The sequence below is a fragment of the Suricata suricatta genome, chromosome 5, assembly GCF_006229205.1.
Source record: "Suricata suricatta isolate VVHF042 chromosome 5, meerkat_22Aug2017_6uvM2_HiC, whole genome shotgun sequence".
NCBI classification, from domain to species: Eukaryota; Metazoa; Chordata; class Mammalia; order Carnivora; family Herpestidae; genus Suricata; species Suricata suricatta.
The window spans coordinates 74347354-74361041 of record NC_043704.1 but is presented as its reverse complement, the minus strand read 5'-3'; positions in this window follow the sequence as shown (position 1 = coordinate 74361041).

Sequence of the window (13688 nt, the reverse complement as noted above, 5' to 3'; positions counted from 1 at the left end):
ACATAAAACAGAGTGGAACATTTCCAACAAACAGCTGGAGTCCAGCTATGAGGAACAGGGGGCAGGTGATACCTGGAAATCCAGACAGCAGGAAGTTGGCTCCCGGAGTCCGTTCTCTAGTGGCCAGTTCCAACCAGAGACTTTGGGCATGGGGCCAGGTTCCAATACCGAGTCAGAGCCTGGCAAGAAAAAGACTAGTCTATAGTTCTAGGAAGGATCTGGTCTAAGTAAGGCCAGACAGGGACTTGGGACCTAGACTTAGGAAGGAAGGAAGAGCCCAATTAAAAAAATCAGGGCACCATCTCTGGTCAGACTGGTAGGAAGTGTGATATTGCTGAGCACTGGAGACCAGCCCAGGTGGGATTCAGGACCTTCACCTTGGGCCCAGAATGACCCAGGCACAGGGCTGAGCTGCCTGCTGGGAATCAAGAACGTATCCTTGCTGGGGATGGAAAGGGAGAGGCAAAGCTGGGACTGGCTATTGAACCTTTCTGTTTCCCACCTTCCTGGTGTCCATTTTATGCTGGTTATTGCTGTCATCAACAAGAAGATAGAAGTATATATTCACGATGGAGTACTACATGGCAATGAGAGGGAATGATATATGGCCTTTTGTAGGAAAGTGGATGGACCTTGAGGGTGTCATGCTGAGCGAAGTAAGCCAGGCAGAGAAGGACAGAAACCATATGTTTGCACTCATAGGTCTAGCAGGAAAACAGGAGAGACCTAATAGAGAACCAGGGGGAGCGGAGGAGGGAGAGAGAGTTGGGGAGAGAGAGGGATGCAAAACTTGAGAGACTTTTGAATGCTGAAAATGAACTGAGAGTTGAAGGGGAAGGGGGAGGGAGGAAAAGAGGTGGTGGTGATGGTGGAGGGCACTTAAGGGGAAGAGCACTGGGTGTTATATGGAAAACAATTTGACAATAAAATATTATGGAAAAAAAAAGCAAAAAAAAAAAAAAAAAGAAGACTCTCAAGTGGATCAATCCAGGATATTTTGGGAGAAGACTAATGAAGACTAGTGTCTTTCAAAGCCCTAAGCAAATGGATAATGGGATATGTTATTTCCTGGTGGAAAAAGAAAATGGAAAGTGGAAGTAAGGCACCCCTAGTGCTCAGACCCGCCCCTCTCCCCACTTAGTGTGTCATCTTAGTGGGCTGAGGTTTTTTACCTCTCCCCCAAGCCTCCATTAAATCTGCCAAAGACCTCAAATTAGCAACTAAGTAAACACAGTGTTTGCCATGCAAATGCAACTTTAAATTAAATCCCCCAGGCTCCAGCCTTAACCTCTGTTCTCTCAGAGGGGCTGGGGGCTGTCCCTGTCTTGGCACTTCCTTCCTTTGCAAGTCCCTATGAAACCCTCGCCTTTCTTTCTGTGTCTGCCACAGGATCCTTACTGCAATTCTCCCCGCGCTGGGACTGAGCCCAGTCTTGTCCTCCTTCCTCTCCGTCTCTCTTTGGCCCTCGGGCCCTTGTATTTTTGGCTGGTTGTGTGCCTTGTTGTTGCTCTGTCTGTTTATTGCTCCTCCACCCTTGAGGAGGCGGCTTAGAACAGCAGAAGTATTTTCCCAGTGGTGGCTGTCAGTCACCCTCAGGAGCTTTTCTACTCCAAAAGCCCTGGTCCAAACCCAGACCTAGCAAATCAGAGTCCCTGGGAGAATAAACACAAGAGCGACATTCTTGAGTTATATTATGCCTGTATTACTTTAAAAAAAAGGAAGGAAAAAGAATAAGCTAGGTCTCTTGTCATGGCAAGCTGTCTACAATATACATACCTACAAGGTTAGGTTACCGAACCCTGTGTAGAACATTATCCCATTTATATAACAGCAGAAACCAGATGTGTGTGGGGGTGATGTGGTATATTTGAGGGTATTTAATCAAAGGAGTCCTCGGACTTAGCATTTAAGTCACTGATTCCCATTTCCCTCTGCCACCCACCTCCCAAACCCTTGATGCACTGAAACCAGATCCAGCCTTGGATTACACACTGTATATTATGGCTCTGCCATTTAATAGCAATGGGAAATTTGCCAGGTTACCTAATTAGACTATGCTTCAGTTTTTCACCTGTGAAACGGAATACTACTGCTCTATTCTATGGGATGTAGTAAGGATATGTAAGATAATGTATACATGCTCAGCCTCATGTCAGAAAACTTATAAGAATATTTTTATAGAAAAGATATTAAAAATTTAAAAATAGTTAAGTATCCAACTTCAGCTTAGGTCATGATTTCATGGTTTGTGAGTTTGGGCCCTGTGTCAGGCTTTGTGTTGACAGCTCGGAGCCTGGAGCCAGCTTTGGATTCTGTGTCTCCCTCTCTCTCTGTCCCTCCCCTGCCCATACTCTCTTTGTCTCTCTCTCTCTCTCTCTCTCTCTCTCTCTCTCTCTCTCTCTCTCTCAAAATTAAATAAAAACATTAAAATATATATATATATTTAGGGGCACATGGGTGGCTCAGTTGGTTGAGTGTCTGACTTTGGCTCAGGTCATGTTCTCACTCTTTGTGAGTTTGAGCCGGGCCAGGCTCTGGGCTGTCAGCACAGCCTGCTTAGGATTGATTCTGTGTCTCCATCTCTCTCTCTCTATCCCTCCTCCAATTGTGTTCTCTGTGTGTGTGTGTCTCTAGAAAATAAATAAACAATAAATATATATATACACATATACATATATGTATATATGCATATAGTAGAAGTTGAACATGAAGCTGTACTTGTGGATTTTGTCTTCCATGTATATGTAAAAATGGAAGAAAATGACAATTCAAATGTTTTTATTTATCTTTCTAAAATAAACACATATACAGATTGATCATTTACTCGACAGGTGTCAGCCCACTGGCGCAAGAGCATTCAGAGCAGGACCTGCTAAGTGGGAGACTTCGCGGCCCTGGCCCGCCTGCCTACCCGGGGCTTGCACTGGGCACCATTGCCTGCCACCTGCAGGCCCGGTCCCAGCTTATGGGCTTCAGGACAAAAGCTTGCATGGCTTTTGACAGATTGGGGAACCATCCAAGTATACAATTACCTAGGCACAATCCCTCCAGGAGGGTTAACAAGCTGATGAAAGAAACTCTGCTGTGCACCAGGAAATGCACTTGCAGAAACTTATGAAGGTGCTTATCTCGAGGAATAGGACGTTTTGAAAGCACAAGTTGTTCTCATCAAATATCTGACTGCTCTTCAGGTAGAGGATGGGCTTGATACTACAAGTAGAAGCTGGTTAAGAGTAAGGGCTTCAGTCCTCTTGATTGTGGGGATAGCTTCACAGGTGTGTCCCTGACATATTTTGCATGTTATATATGTTCAGTTTATTATAATTCAATTAAAAGTCAACAAAGCAAAAAAAGAGTATTAGCCTTAATGTCACATAGCTTGGGCTCCGATTATTGCCTTCCACTTCTGGTTGGTGTGACTGAGAACAAATTCCTTGACCTCTTATCTTTCGGAGTTGACAAGAGGCTAGGAGAGAGAAAAGGCATATGAAGTGCTTAGCAAAGGGTCAGTAAGTGGTAAACACTGCTGCTGCTACTGAGTGCTCTGACTTCTGAGAAGCTCTTAACATCAGAAGGGGTAGTTTAATACAAGGGAGGGCAGTGTTGCATCCTGAGCTTCCCAGGGACGTGGAAAGGTCATCAGAGAGCACAGAAAACAGGAAGAATCATAGCCCACCTCTGCCAGTCTCACTGTCTAATGAGAGCAACCCCAGGCTTTCATTTTTTCTTTTTTTTTAAGCTTATTCATTTATTTTGAGGGGGTATGGGCAGAGAGACAGAGGGGGAGATGGAAAGAGAATCCCAAGGAAGCTCCTTCCTTTAGCATGAAGCCATAGGCAGGGCTTGATCCCACGGACCGTGGGATCATGACCTGAGCTGAAACCAAGAGTTGGATGCTCAACCGACTGAGTCACCCATGTGCCCTACCTAGCCTTTTAAATGAGAGAAATTCAGAGCCAGATTATCTCGGCATGGGAAAGAGCTCCAGAGGTTGGCTAGTCCAAGCCCCACTCAGAGGCCCCACTCTGTCACGAGATGTCCCAGCCTTCTTTTCCCCCTCCCATGCCACCTCCCTCCTGGTACAGGACACCTTCCCCAGCTGGCACTCTGCTGGCATCTGGTGACTGGTAGCTTGCACATCAAATGCTATGAAATAGTCAATTATGGGGCACCTGGGTGGTTTAGTTGGTTAAGTGTCTGACTTTGGCTCAGGTCATGATCTTGAGGCTTGTGAGTTCTAGCCTCACGTTGGTCTCTATGCTGACAGCTCAGAGCCTGGAGCCTGCTTCAGATCCTGTCTCTCTTTCTTTCAAAAATAAATAAAAATTTAAAAATTTTTAAAAAATAGAAATAGCCGATTATTTTGGAATAGGAGGTAGGAACCCATCCACTTTCTGTCTCTTCTTCCTTCATCATGTGCCCTTGACCAAGTCTCTTCTCTGCTTTGAGGCTCAGTTTCCTCATCTGTACAATAGAACCTATATTATTTGCCCCATCTTTGTGACACTGTAAAGCCCGTAGTTGAGGCAGGTCACGAGGCCATCATGACTGAGCCTCTGCGAGGTAAGGGAGGTGAGGGCAGTCCAGGAGGGGAGGCTTGAGGTTTCAGACCACAGGCCCTCGCAGGTGCTGATGGGAACAAGTCAAAGCACTGTCTTCCCCTCCAGGTAACACAGATGTGTTTCAGACCGTGGTTCTCTAGAAGCAATCACTTGCCTTGTTTCTTAACCTACTCTTTTTGCTACTGCCCTCAATTCCAGTTTCATTTATTAGAATTTACTACTTCAGTGATTATCTTTAATTTTGAATCTCCAGGCTTTTCTTTGCTTTGTCCTTTCTAACCTTTGTGATAGAACAGATGGTCTCCAGCTTTTACATTCCCCACACCTAAACATTCCATGTCTCTGGAGAGCAGCTGGCACTGGCGACCCTATTTAGCTTATATTCTGTCCTCAGTAATCTGTGACTGCTCCTGGGTGTGCAGCCCCAAACCGATGTCACGATGTCTCTCTCTCACACACACACACACACACACACACACACATGCGTGCGTGCACGCATCCGCATGTGCATACCCAGCATCCCGGCATGAGCCCAGGTCACACTCCCATTAGACCAGTAATGATACTTGTCTCACACTCCTTTCCAAGACCTTTCTCACCCCTCAGCCCTCTCTTTGGCAAGTCTACTGTTAATTTCTTCAACCCCTTTGGCCAAGACTCCATCTCTTATCCCAGATGTCACTCACAAAGCCTAGCGTTATGGTTCACAATAGTTTCAATTACTATTAAAGTATTTGAAACATGCTCACGTTAAGAATGAAAAGGAGTTTTCTGGAAGACTATTTGTTAGTATTTATCAATCAGAATATATTAATAACAGCAACCCCAACATTCATTGAATGCTTGCCTGCACCAAACTTGTGTCAGCTAACTCCCCTCCCCTCATTTTCCTGTCATCAACTCCAAGAGGTAGACACTTTCATTATCACCACTTCTAGAAATCTATTCCACTTCTAGAAATTGTTCCAGAGGGAATATTTTTGGTTGTACACGAAATGAATATATAAGAAAATTCATCACAGCATATAGTTCTAACTGAATATATCTAATTTGATAGAGGATAATGCATCTATCAGATGTCATATTTTTAGGAATATTTAACAACGTGGGAAAGATAACTGAATATTAAGTGAAAAGCAAGATGCAAAAATTTTAAATTTTTTAAAGTTTTTAATTTATTTCTGAGAGAGAGAGACAGTGCAAACAGTGGAGGGTCAGAGAGAGAGGGAGACATAGAATCCGAAGACAGGCTCCAGGCTCTGAGCTAGCTGTCAGCACAGAGCCCAATGCGGGGCTCAAACCCACGAACTGCGAGATCATGAAGTGAGCCGAAGCCAGACGCCTAACCGACTGAGCCACCCATGTGCCCCAAGATGCAAAATTTTATATGCAACACAAGCCCAATATTATCCATGGATGCACAGATAAGAGAAAACAAAAGACAAAGAAAGAAGAAATAGAAAAAGAAAAAGAAGCAGAGCAAAACCCTAACAGTGACTATCTCTGAGTGGTATCTTTGCTTTATTCAATTGTTTCTATCATCTATTATTCCACAATAAACATACTTTAATGTCATAATCAGAAAAAATAAATTTATTAAACATAGATTTTGCTATAGCATAACTTCTTTAATGTCTACTTAACCTCTACTGCAGACCAAGTTTCTTGCTTGCCCCCATTGACAGCTTCACCATATCATTCTCTCTGAAGGGGCCAATGAGCTAGAATATGTCTCCCAAGGATATGGAGTTGGAAATGGAATGCAACTTCATTCCAATTGCACAGGAAAGACCCATATAAAGAAGCTGTGCGTTTCACTTGGTGACAGGAAATGAATCCTCATTAAGGATGTGCTGAACTCCCTGAACTGCTCGAGAAATGGAGATTTAGCTACCCTGCAGTAAGCCTTCTCTTTTCCTCTGGGATGTCTCCTTCTTCCAGGATTTTTCATCTCTGTAATGTCATCTGTTTCTTTTCTCCCCTCCAGTCCCTGCCTCTCCCAAAGTCAATTGGCCCTGGTGCTGTTCATAGCCTGCCTAGGGTCCCCCAGAGACTCCCCTTCCTCTGATCACATGAGCCTGGGGAAGGCAGCCTGTCTGAGATCCTGGGTCCACAGTGGTGCGTGCGCTCTGTAAAAATGGGAGCACCTCAAGCACCACCGAAGAGCTTTGGCAAACAACTGATTCCATGACAAAAGCAGCTTCTCTTTCTGGGGAAAACAGTAAAAGTAAAGGCAAATTCATTCATCCAATTGCACTCAATAATGGACACTCTGCTTTAGCCATTATTTCTGGGCAAATACAGTGAAAGAACATGGATTTTTAGTCACCCCAAATCCAGACATTAGCCCGGCTCTACAGCTAAGTGGGGGAGACTGCGCAAGGCTGCCAAGATTGCTCACCTATGAAACAGGTCTAATGACTTCACAGCGCTGTTGGAAGAGCAAAAGTGTATAAGATGAGTACATGAGAGAATATAGAGCTAGCACTCAGATCTGCGTTTCCAATACCATTTTCCAATAAAAAGATCCAGGGCTCCTGGGAAAAATGACTGATTCTAGGACCAGGGCAGCAAATATGCAAGATGAGCCTGGAGCCTCTTATATGCCAGAAGGTGAGGAAGGGCTCAAAAACAAAACAAAACAAAACACAACAATGGTAGAGATATATCAAGAAGGTATTGAAGCAAGTGGAGACCCCTCAATGGCCAACACTAAAACAGTCTGAGCAAGAAAATATAAAAATTGGATTTGGATTATAACCCAAAGTATAAAATAGATATCCATGAATCCACACTGATGTAAATAAAGAATAGAGTAAATAAACAGGGGAGAAGAGAGACATCTCCTACAAGAAGAATCCAAATAATTCATGTAGGTACTGCCCGTGCCCCAGGGAGGGTTACATAGTTGTCCACTCCTGAGGAGGCTGCACGTAGTGACTTCCTACCAAAGAGCGCAGTATAGAAAGGGAGAAAAAAGAGGAGCTGTGGTGGAGAGTCGCGACACACTCTCCCTCAGCCAGGTGACGGAGGCCACACCAGCGGTGATAAATCATGTTGGCAGCACATGCCCTCAGTGTGATGAGGTGAGACTGGCACCTTACCTCTGTGATGTTCCTCCCCCAAACTCATAATTCTGGTGGAATGGTGAGAAAAACCTCAAACCCCAGTAGAGGGACATTCTGCAAAATACCTGCTCAGTGCTCCTCAAAGCTGTGGAGGTCCACAAACACAAGGGAGGCTCCAGAAACTGTCACAGCCAAGAGGAGCCTAGGGAGATGTAACAACTAAATATAATGTGTTTCCTGGAACCAGTAGAGAACACTAGTTAAAACTAAGATAATCTGTATAAAGTATAGACTCTACTTAATAGTAACGCGTCGACACTGGTCCCTTAGTTGTAATGAATGTACAATGCTCAAGAGGTTAACAACAGTAGAAACTGGGTTTGGCACACATGGGAAGGCTGTATGATTTTCATGATTTTTCTGTGAATTGAAAACTACTCTAAAATTAAAAGTTCAAGGGCTCCTGGGCGGCTCCGTCAGTTAAGTATCCTACTCTTGATTTCGGCTCAGGTCACAACCTCACCATTTTGTGAGTTCAAGCCCCCCGTTGGGGTCTGTGCTGTGAGCATGAGCCTGCTCCTCTCTCCCGCTCTCTGCCCCTACTCCACTCACACTGTCTCTCTCTCTCAAAATAAACTCAAAAGAATTTAAAGTTCAGTCTTTTAAAGCAGTGTGAAAATAATGTGTTTATTCCCGTCATTGGGAACTGCCTGGTTTAAATTATAGCATCCCTGCCTCTGTTTGTCACCTTGTTAAAATAACTGAAGCCACCGTGATGGCAATGTCAGGATTTTGATCTAGACTGATGTTCTGAACTGGCTTGAGCTCTACAAAAAAACCCCAACCAAACAACAATACCTTGGTTCAGTGAGATAACTCTGCCCTCTAGTGGCTTAATATTTTATATACATTTAGTGGCAAAGGACAGTCTAGAATGCTACTCACTTTTGATGTTTCAAAGTCCAGACAAGCATCAAAATCTATTCAGGGCCTTTAGTCTGCTAGGACCAGACCCCACTTGTACATTTACACAGAACTTTACCTTCCTGAGTTGTCTCTGAGAAAAGTCACCCTTGTGTGAGGGAACTGGCTGGTGGGGATGTGAACGGCCAAGTTGGGCCGGCAGTGGTTTGACGCCGTGAATGAGAAGCCATAAAAATATGTATATACCTTCCCTCAGTAAATTCACTTTTGGAAACTGTTTCCCTGGAAATTAATGCAAGTTAAAGAAAAGGATTTAAAACATTGAAAAAATGTTACTTAACAATTTGAAACAAAGTAAGTGTTTCACGTGGGGTAGTAGTTGTGGAGGGAAGGAAGGAAGGGAAGGAAGGAACACTGCCTTTGTATATTGGACTATTATACACTCAATAAAGGCATCCCTAAGAATACTTAATGGCACAGGTAAATTGTTCATGATATAATGTTTGGAAACTCCACCAACAGCGTGATCAAAACCTTAGGGAATAATACAAATCACCATGTATACACAAACAATGACACATATTTCTCAGGTCACAGTGTGCAGGAACGGTAACTATTTTTGTTTAAATCTCACCTTGATTTTTGCTTTACTCCCTCATTTTGCCTGATGGTCAGAAATGGATCTGGTTAGCTATGAGGTGACTCAGTCACACCAGGGTTTTCTTCAGCACTTGGTGTTTCAACGATCATTTTAAGATCTACCTCTTTCCTCCTCCTTCCATTAGATTGGCCCCTCTGTTCACTGGACTGTGGCAGCACAGAGTGAGGAAAGGCCAGTCCTTCCTCACCCTCCGTCATTCCCTGGCACAGCCATCACCTGTCTTTGATTATCTGGTGGTGATTTGCACGTGCTGGGCTTGCCTACTGAAACCCTTGTGGCTCCATCGCGAGTTTTCTCTCTGCCTTCTCTCAGTCCTTCTCTACACTTTTGGAGCGAATGAAACTCTAGGGCACTTTCCCAAGCCTCCTTGGCCACAGGCAACTTGGGGTGAGCTCTCCAGCTAGACTTGCCTTGTTTTGCCCATTTCGTCACTACTGCTTTGATGTGTGAGCATGAGGGGCTCCTGGGCCGCCATCACTGCCCCCTCAGATCTACCCGGGAATCAGTACATAGTCCTCTGCTTGAGATCCCAGCCCCACCACTGTAGGACTTCTATTATTTTGCAAAGTATGGGAGTGTCTGTGAGACCTAGACCAACACCGAACTCAATCATACCTCCCAAATCTCTCCTTCCTCGCTGTGACATTTCTAGCAAATCCATGGCTGGAAAATTGGCTCCTACATCACTCATGCTTCCAAAGTCTATTATTTACAAAGATAAAATTGAGGTTTTGTCCCCAAAGGCAAACTTGGAAACTCAGAAATCTTTTTTTCCTAAGTAATGTCTCTTCCAGGAATTTCAAGTCTATTTATAAAATGTAAATACTGATAATTGTCTCTTTCCTTTCTCTTCTCATTCCTGCTGTGACCTTACTCTGAGTGCACAGAAAAAAAGTCTTGCTGATGATTGAACAATCAGAGGAAGCAAGGGAGTAAAAAGGAATAAATACGTATACACACATGCTCATATATACACGCATATGTAAGTATGCATGTTTATATAAAGAATAGAGAAATCAATTCAATGCAAGGTTTCAGGGGTTATCTATGCATTACACTTTCTTTTTTATAATTTTCCATATTTTCTGAAATTCTGGAAGAAACATGTTCTATGTCACCAGGAAAAGAAAGTTATATATAATAAGGGAAATAAATAAGGTCACCGGCTTCCAGAATCACCACCACAGTGAAGGACTAAGAGTAGGGGAGCCAAGCCTGCCATTGGTCAAAGCTCTCCTCTCCTCAGTCTCTGTATTACTTGATCTTTAACCCCACTAACCACTCTCTTCTTGAGATACACTCATTCCTCAGCTTTCAGAGCACCAGGGCCTCTTAGCTCTTTTTTTCTAGTTCTCTGATGCATCAAAAACCTAGACCTCAAGTCTGAGTCTGATGGAATGGAACTTTGGAGGGATCCTGGGAGGAGAAGAGGGTAATTGGCATGAAGGAATAATGTCAAAATTTGTTGGCCAGAGGGGGTAGGTACCATGGTAAAGGAAAGATACCCCACTTTGACTTGAATCTGACAGACACTGTGACTACTTTGACCGTTATGTCAAAAGGGACACTAAAGGCTCAAGGCAACTCTCGGGGCGCCTGGGCGGCGCAGTCGGTTAAGCGTCCAGCTTCGGCTCAGGTTAAGCGTCCGGCTTTGGCTCAGGTCATGATCTCACACTTCGTGGGTTTGAGCCCCGCGTCAGGCTCTGTGCTGACAGTTCAGAGGCTGGAGCCTGTTTCAGATTCTGTGTCTCCCTGTCTTTCTGACCCTCCCCTGCTCATGCTGTGTCTCTCTCTGTCTCAAAAATAAACAATAAAAAATTTATTTAAGAGATTGGCAACTCTCTCTTCCTGTTACATAAAACCGTCCCTTCCTCCAGGAACCCTGAGCCACCATGTAGAAAGTGAACTACCAGGCATAATAGCCTGCTGGAGGAATCTAAGCTAACCATGTAGATATACCATTTGAAGAGAGATATGACGTAACAGTTGTTATTTTAAGCCATTTTAAGTTTTGGTCAGTTGTTATGCTACAATAAATAATCTGAAAATCTTCCTTTTTGTGAGAGGGGTTTAATACGACTGTGGCTACATAAAGGGGGCTTGTATGTAGGAACTGTAAAAAGATTCAAGTTTAATTATCATAATAGGTTACAGAATTACTATGGGAGAGGTGCCTTTTTGTTTAGAAAAATACCTTGATTCACCAATTAGGGGTGGAAAGTGAGACCCTAAAGAGATGAGTTGGCACAGAGAAGTAAAATGATGTAACTAAACCACTGAATTGAAAAGGGACACAAATTTGGAAGTAGGAAAGAACAGAGAAGAGAGAGGGTGAAGAGAGATAAGGGAAGAGAAACCAAGGAGGGGCTAGCAACCTGGCCAGAGGCCAGACAAAATAACCAACAGAAGTTTTTAAGAACATGGGCACCTAACAAATTCTTATTGGTCGCATAGTCATGATAAAAAAATCTCTCAATTTCCCCAGAATTTCTATCAGATTTACTACCAATAGAGATTCCTTTTGTGACTTTAAAAAAATGGTGGAAATTAAGAAAAATGTTTGTATACCTCGCCTAAGTTGACTTAGTGACAACAGGGAAAACAGGTGCCTGTCAGTGCCTGCACTGAACAAAGTTAGGATAGTGTTTCCCAAGTTGAAGTGGTTTTGCCCCCCTGACAATTTAGCAATGTCTGGAGATACTTCTGATTATCATAACTAGAACAGAGTAGCCGCTCTATCGAGTGGGCAGAAGCCAGGAAGGCTGCCAAAATTCCTCCAAAGTGCAAGACAGCCACCCACAAGAAAGAATTATCCAGCATAAAATGTCAAGGTTGAGAAATCCTGATTTAGAGGAGCAAAAGACTGAGTTAGACGTGTCCATGAGAACCTAACTCTCCTGCAGAATGTATAGAAATCTTGGAGAAGTCATTGGACTTTCTGCAATCTATTGAATGTAGTTTGAATCACTTTATCTAAATCATCAGAGCAGGGTAGTTCAAGTTTACATCTGGGTTATGGCATCAAATTTAACAAATGAATCAGTTATGGCCCTTATCTGGAAGTAGCAGAAGTGACCTCTGGGAAAAGTGAGCAGGAAAGGTATGTAGTAAGTAATAGGGGGCAGATCAGAGAATCATTAGAAGGGTTGGAGAAAGGGACCTGGAGGGCACATAGAAAAGAAAAACTCACAGAAGAAAAGTCCAGGAATGCCTGGGTGGCTCAGTGGGTTGAGAATCCGACTCTTGATTTTGGCTCAGGTCATGATCCCAGTGTCATGGGATTGAGCCCTGCGTTGGGCTCTGCACTAAGTGTGAAGCCTGCTTGGGATTCTCTCTCTCTCTCTCTCTCTCTCTCGCTCTCGCTCTCGCTCTCGCTCTCGCTCTTTGCCCCTCTCCCCTACCTTGCCCTCTCTCTAAAATAAAATAAACTAATAAAGAAGCAAACTCTAGAATGGGTCCATGAAGATTTCTGTCCTCTGGGAGCAGACAGGGCCACTGCTGGAATGAAGGAAGTGTGCAGGTAAAGCCACCAGACAGAATGGATACTTGAAAACAGGAAAGGAGAGGAGCTGCCAGGGTGGTTAATGCGTGGAGATATGGGGAGGGTGGTGGCCTGGAGAGGGCATGGAAGCTTGCCCCCATTCCCCGTGTCTCGCCCCAGGCCCCTCTTCATCTGGCTGTGGATTTGCATCCTTTATCACATCAGTTACATCTGATGTGGTAAATGTCTACTAATCGATGAAGATGCCCTGGTGGAAGCTTTTTAGACTTTCAAGGTCATTGCTGAAGTTGAAGAACACCCTGATGCCTCACATTGTAAGTGCTGCTTATCAAATCAGATGACAGATAATGGAAATTTTGGTTGAAAGCATCCTGGCTTCTCCCAATGTCCATCTCATTCCTAATGAAGTGCTACTTAAATGATCTTATGCAGGCTGAGAATTTAGTGGGATGAAACATGGCAGATTAAATGAGGAGGGGGTCTTTAAACAAAATAAGAGGAAAAGAAAAAGAAACATGACATCAAAAAATTTTATTTTAAAAGCATATAAATGTCTTTCAGCCTTAACATAGAAAATGAAAATTCTGCTACTTAGGCTTAAAGTTTAATTGCCGTCTTTGACCCTGTAACCATAATCTAAGTCAGACCACATTGGGATAATTATTATTCCCTCCCAAGTAGGCTGTCTGCTTTATCTTCCCACTTTTAACCAACTCTTCCCCCACTGGTAGATTAACCTCCATAAAACACCATTTGGATCATGGTGCTTGCAAAGAAATTGCACATAAGTCCTTCGGCCAAAAGAAAAATATCCAGACATAATTGGATATCTTCAAATCACGCTATGATCTGCTCTGAACCTACTTTCCAGTTTTCTCTCCCTTTATTCTCCCAGGCAAATGGTTTGCATATTGAGCCCTAAATATACCATACACTTCCAATTTACCTTGTAACCTTGAGAAAATTAATAC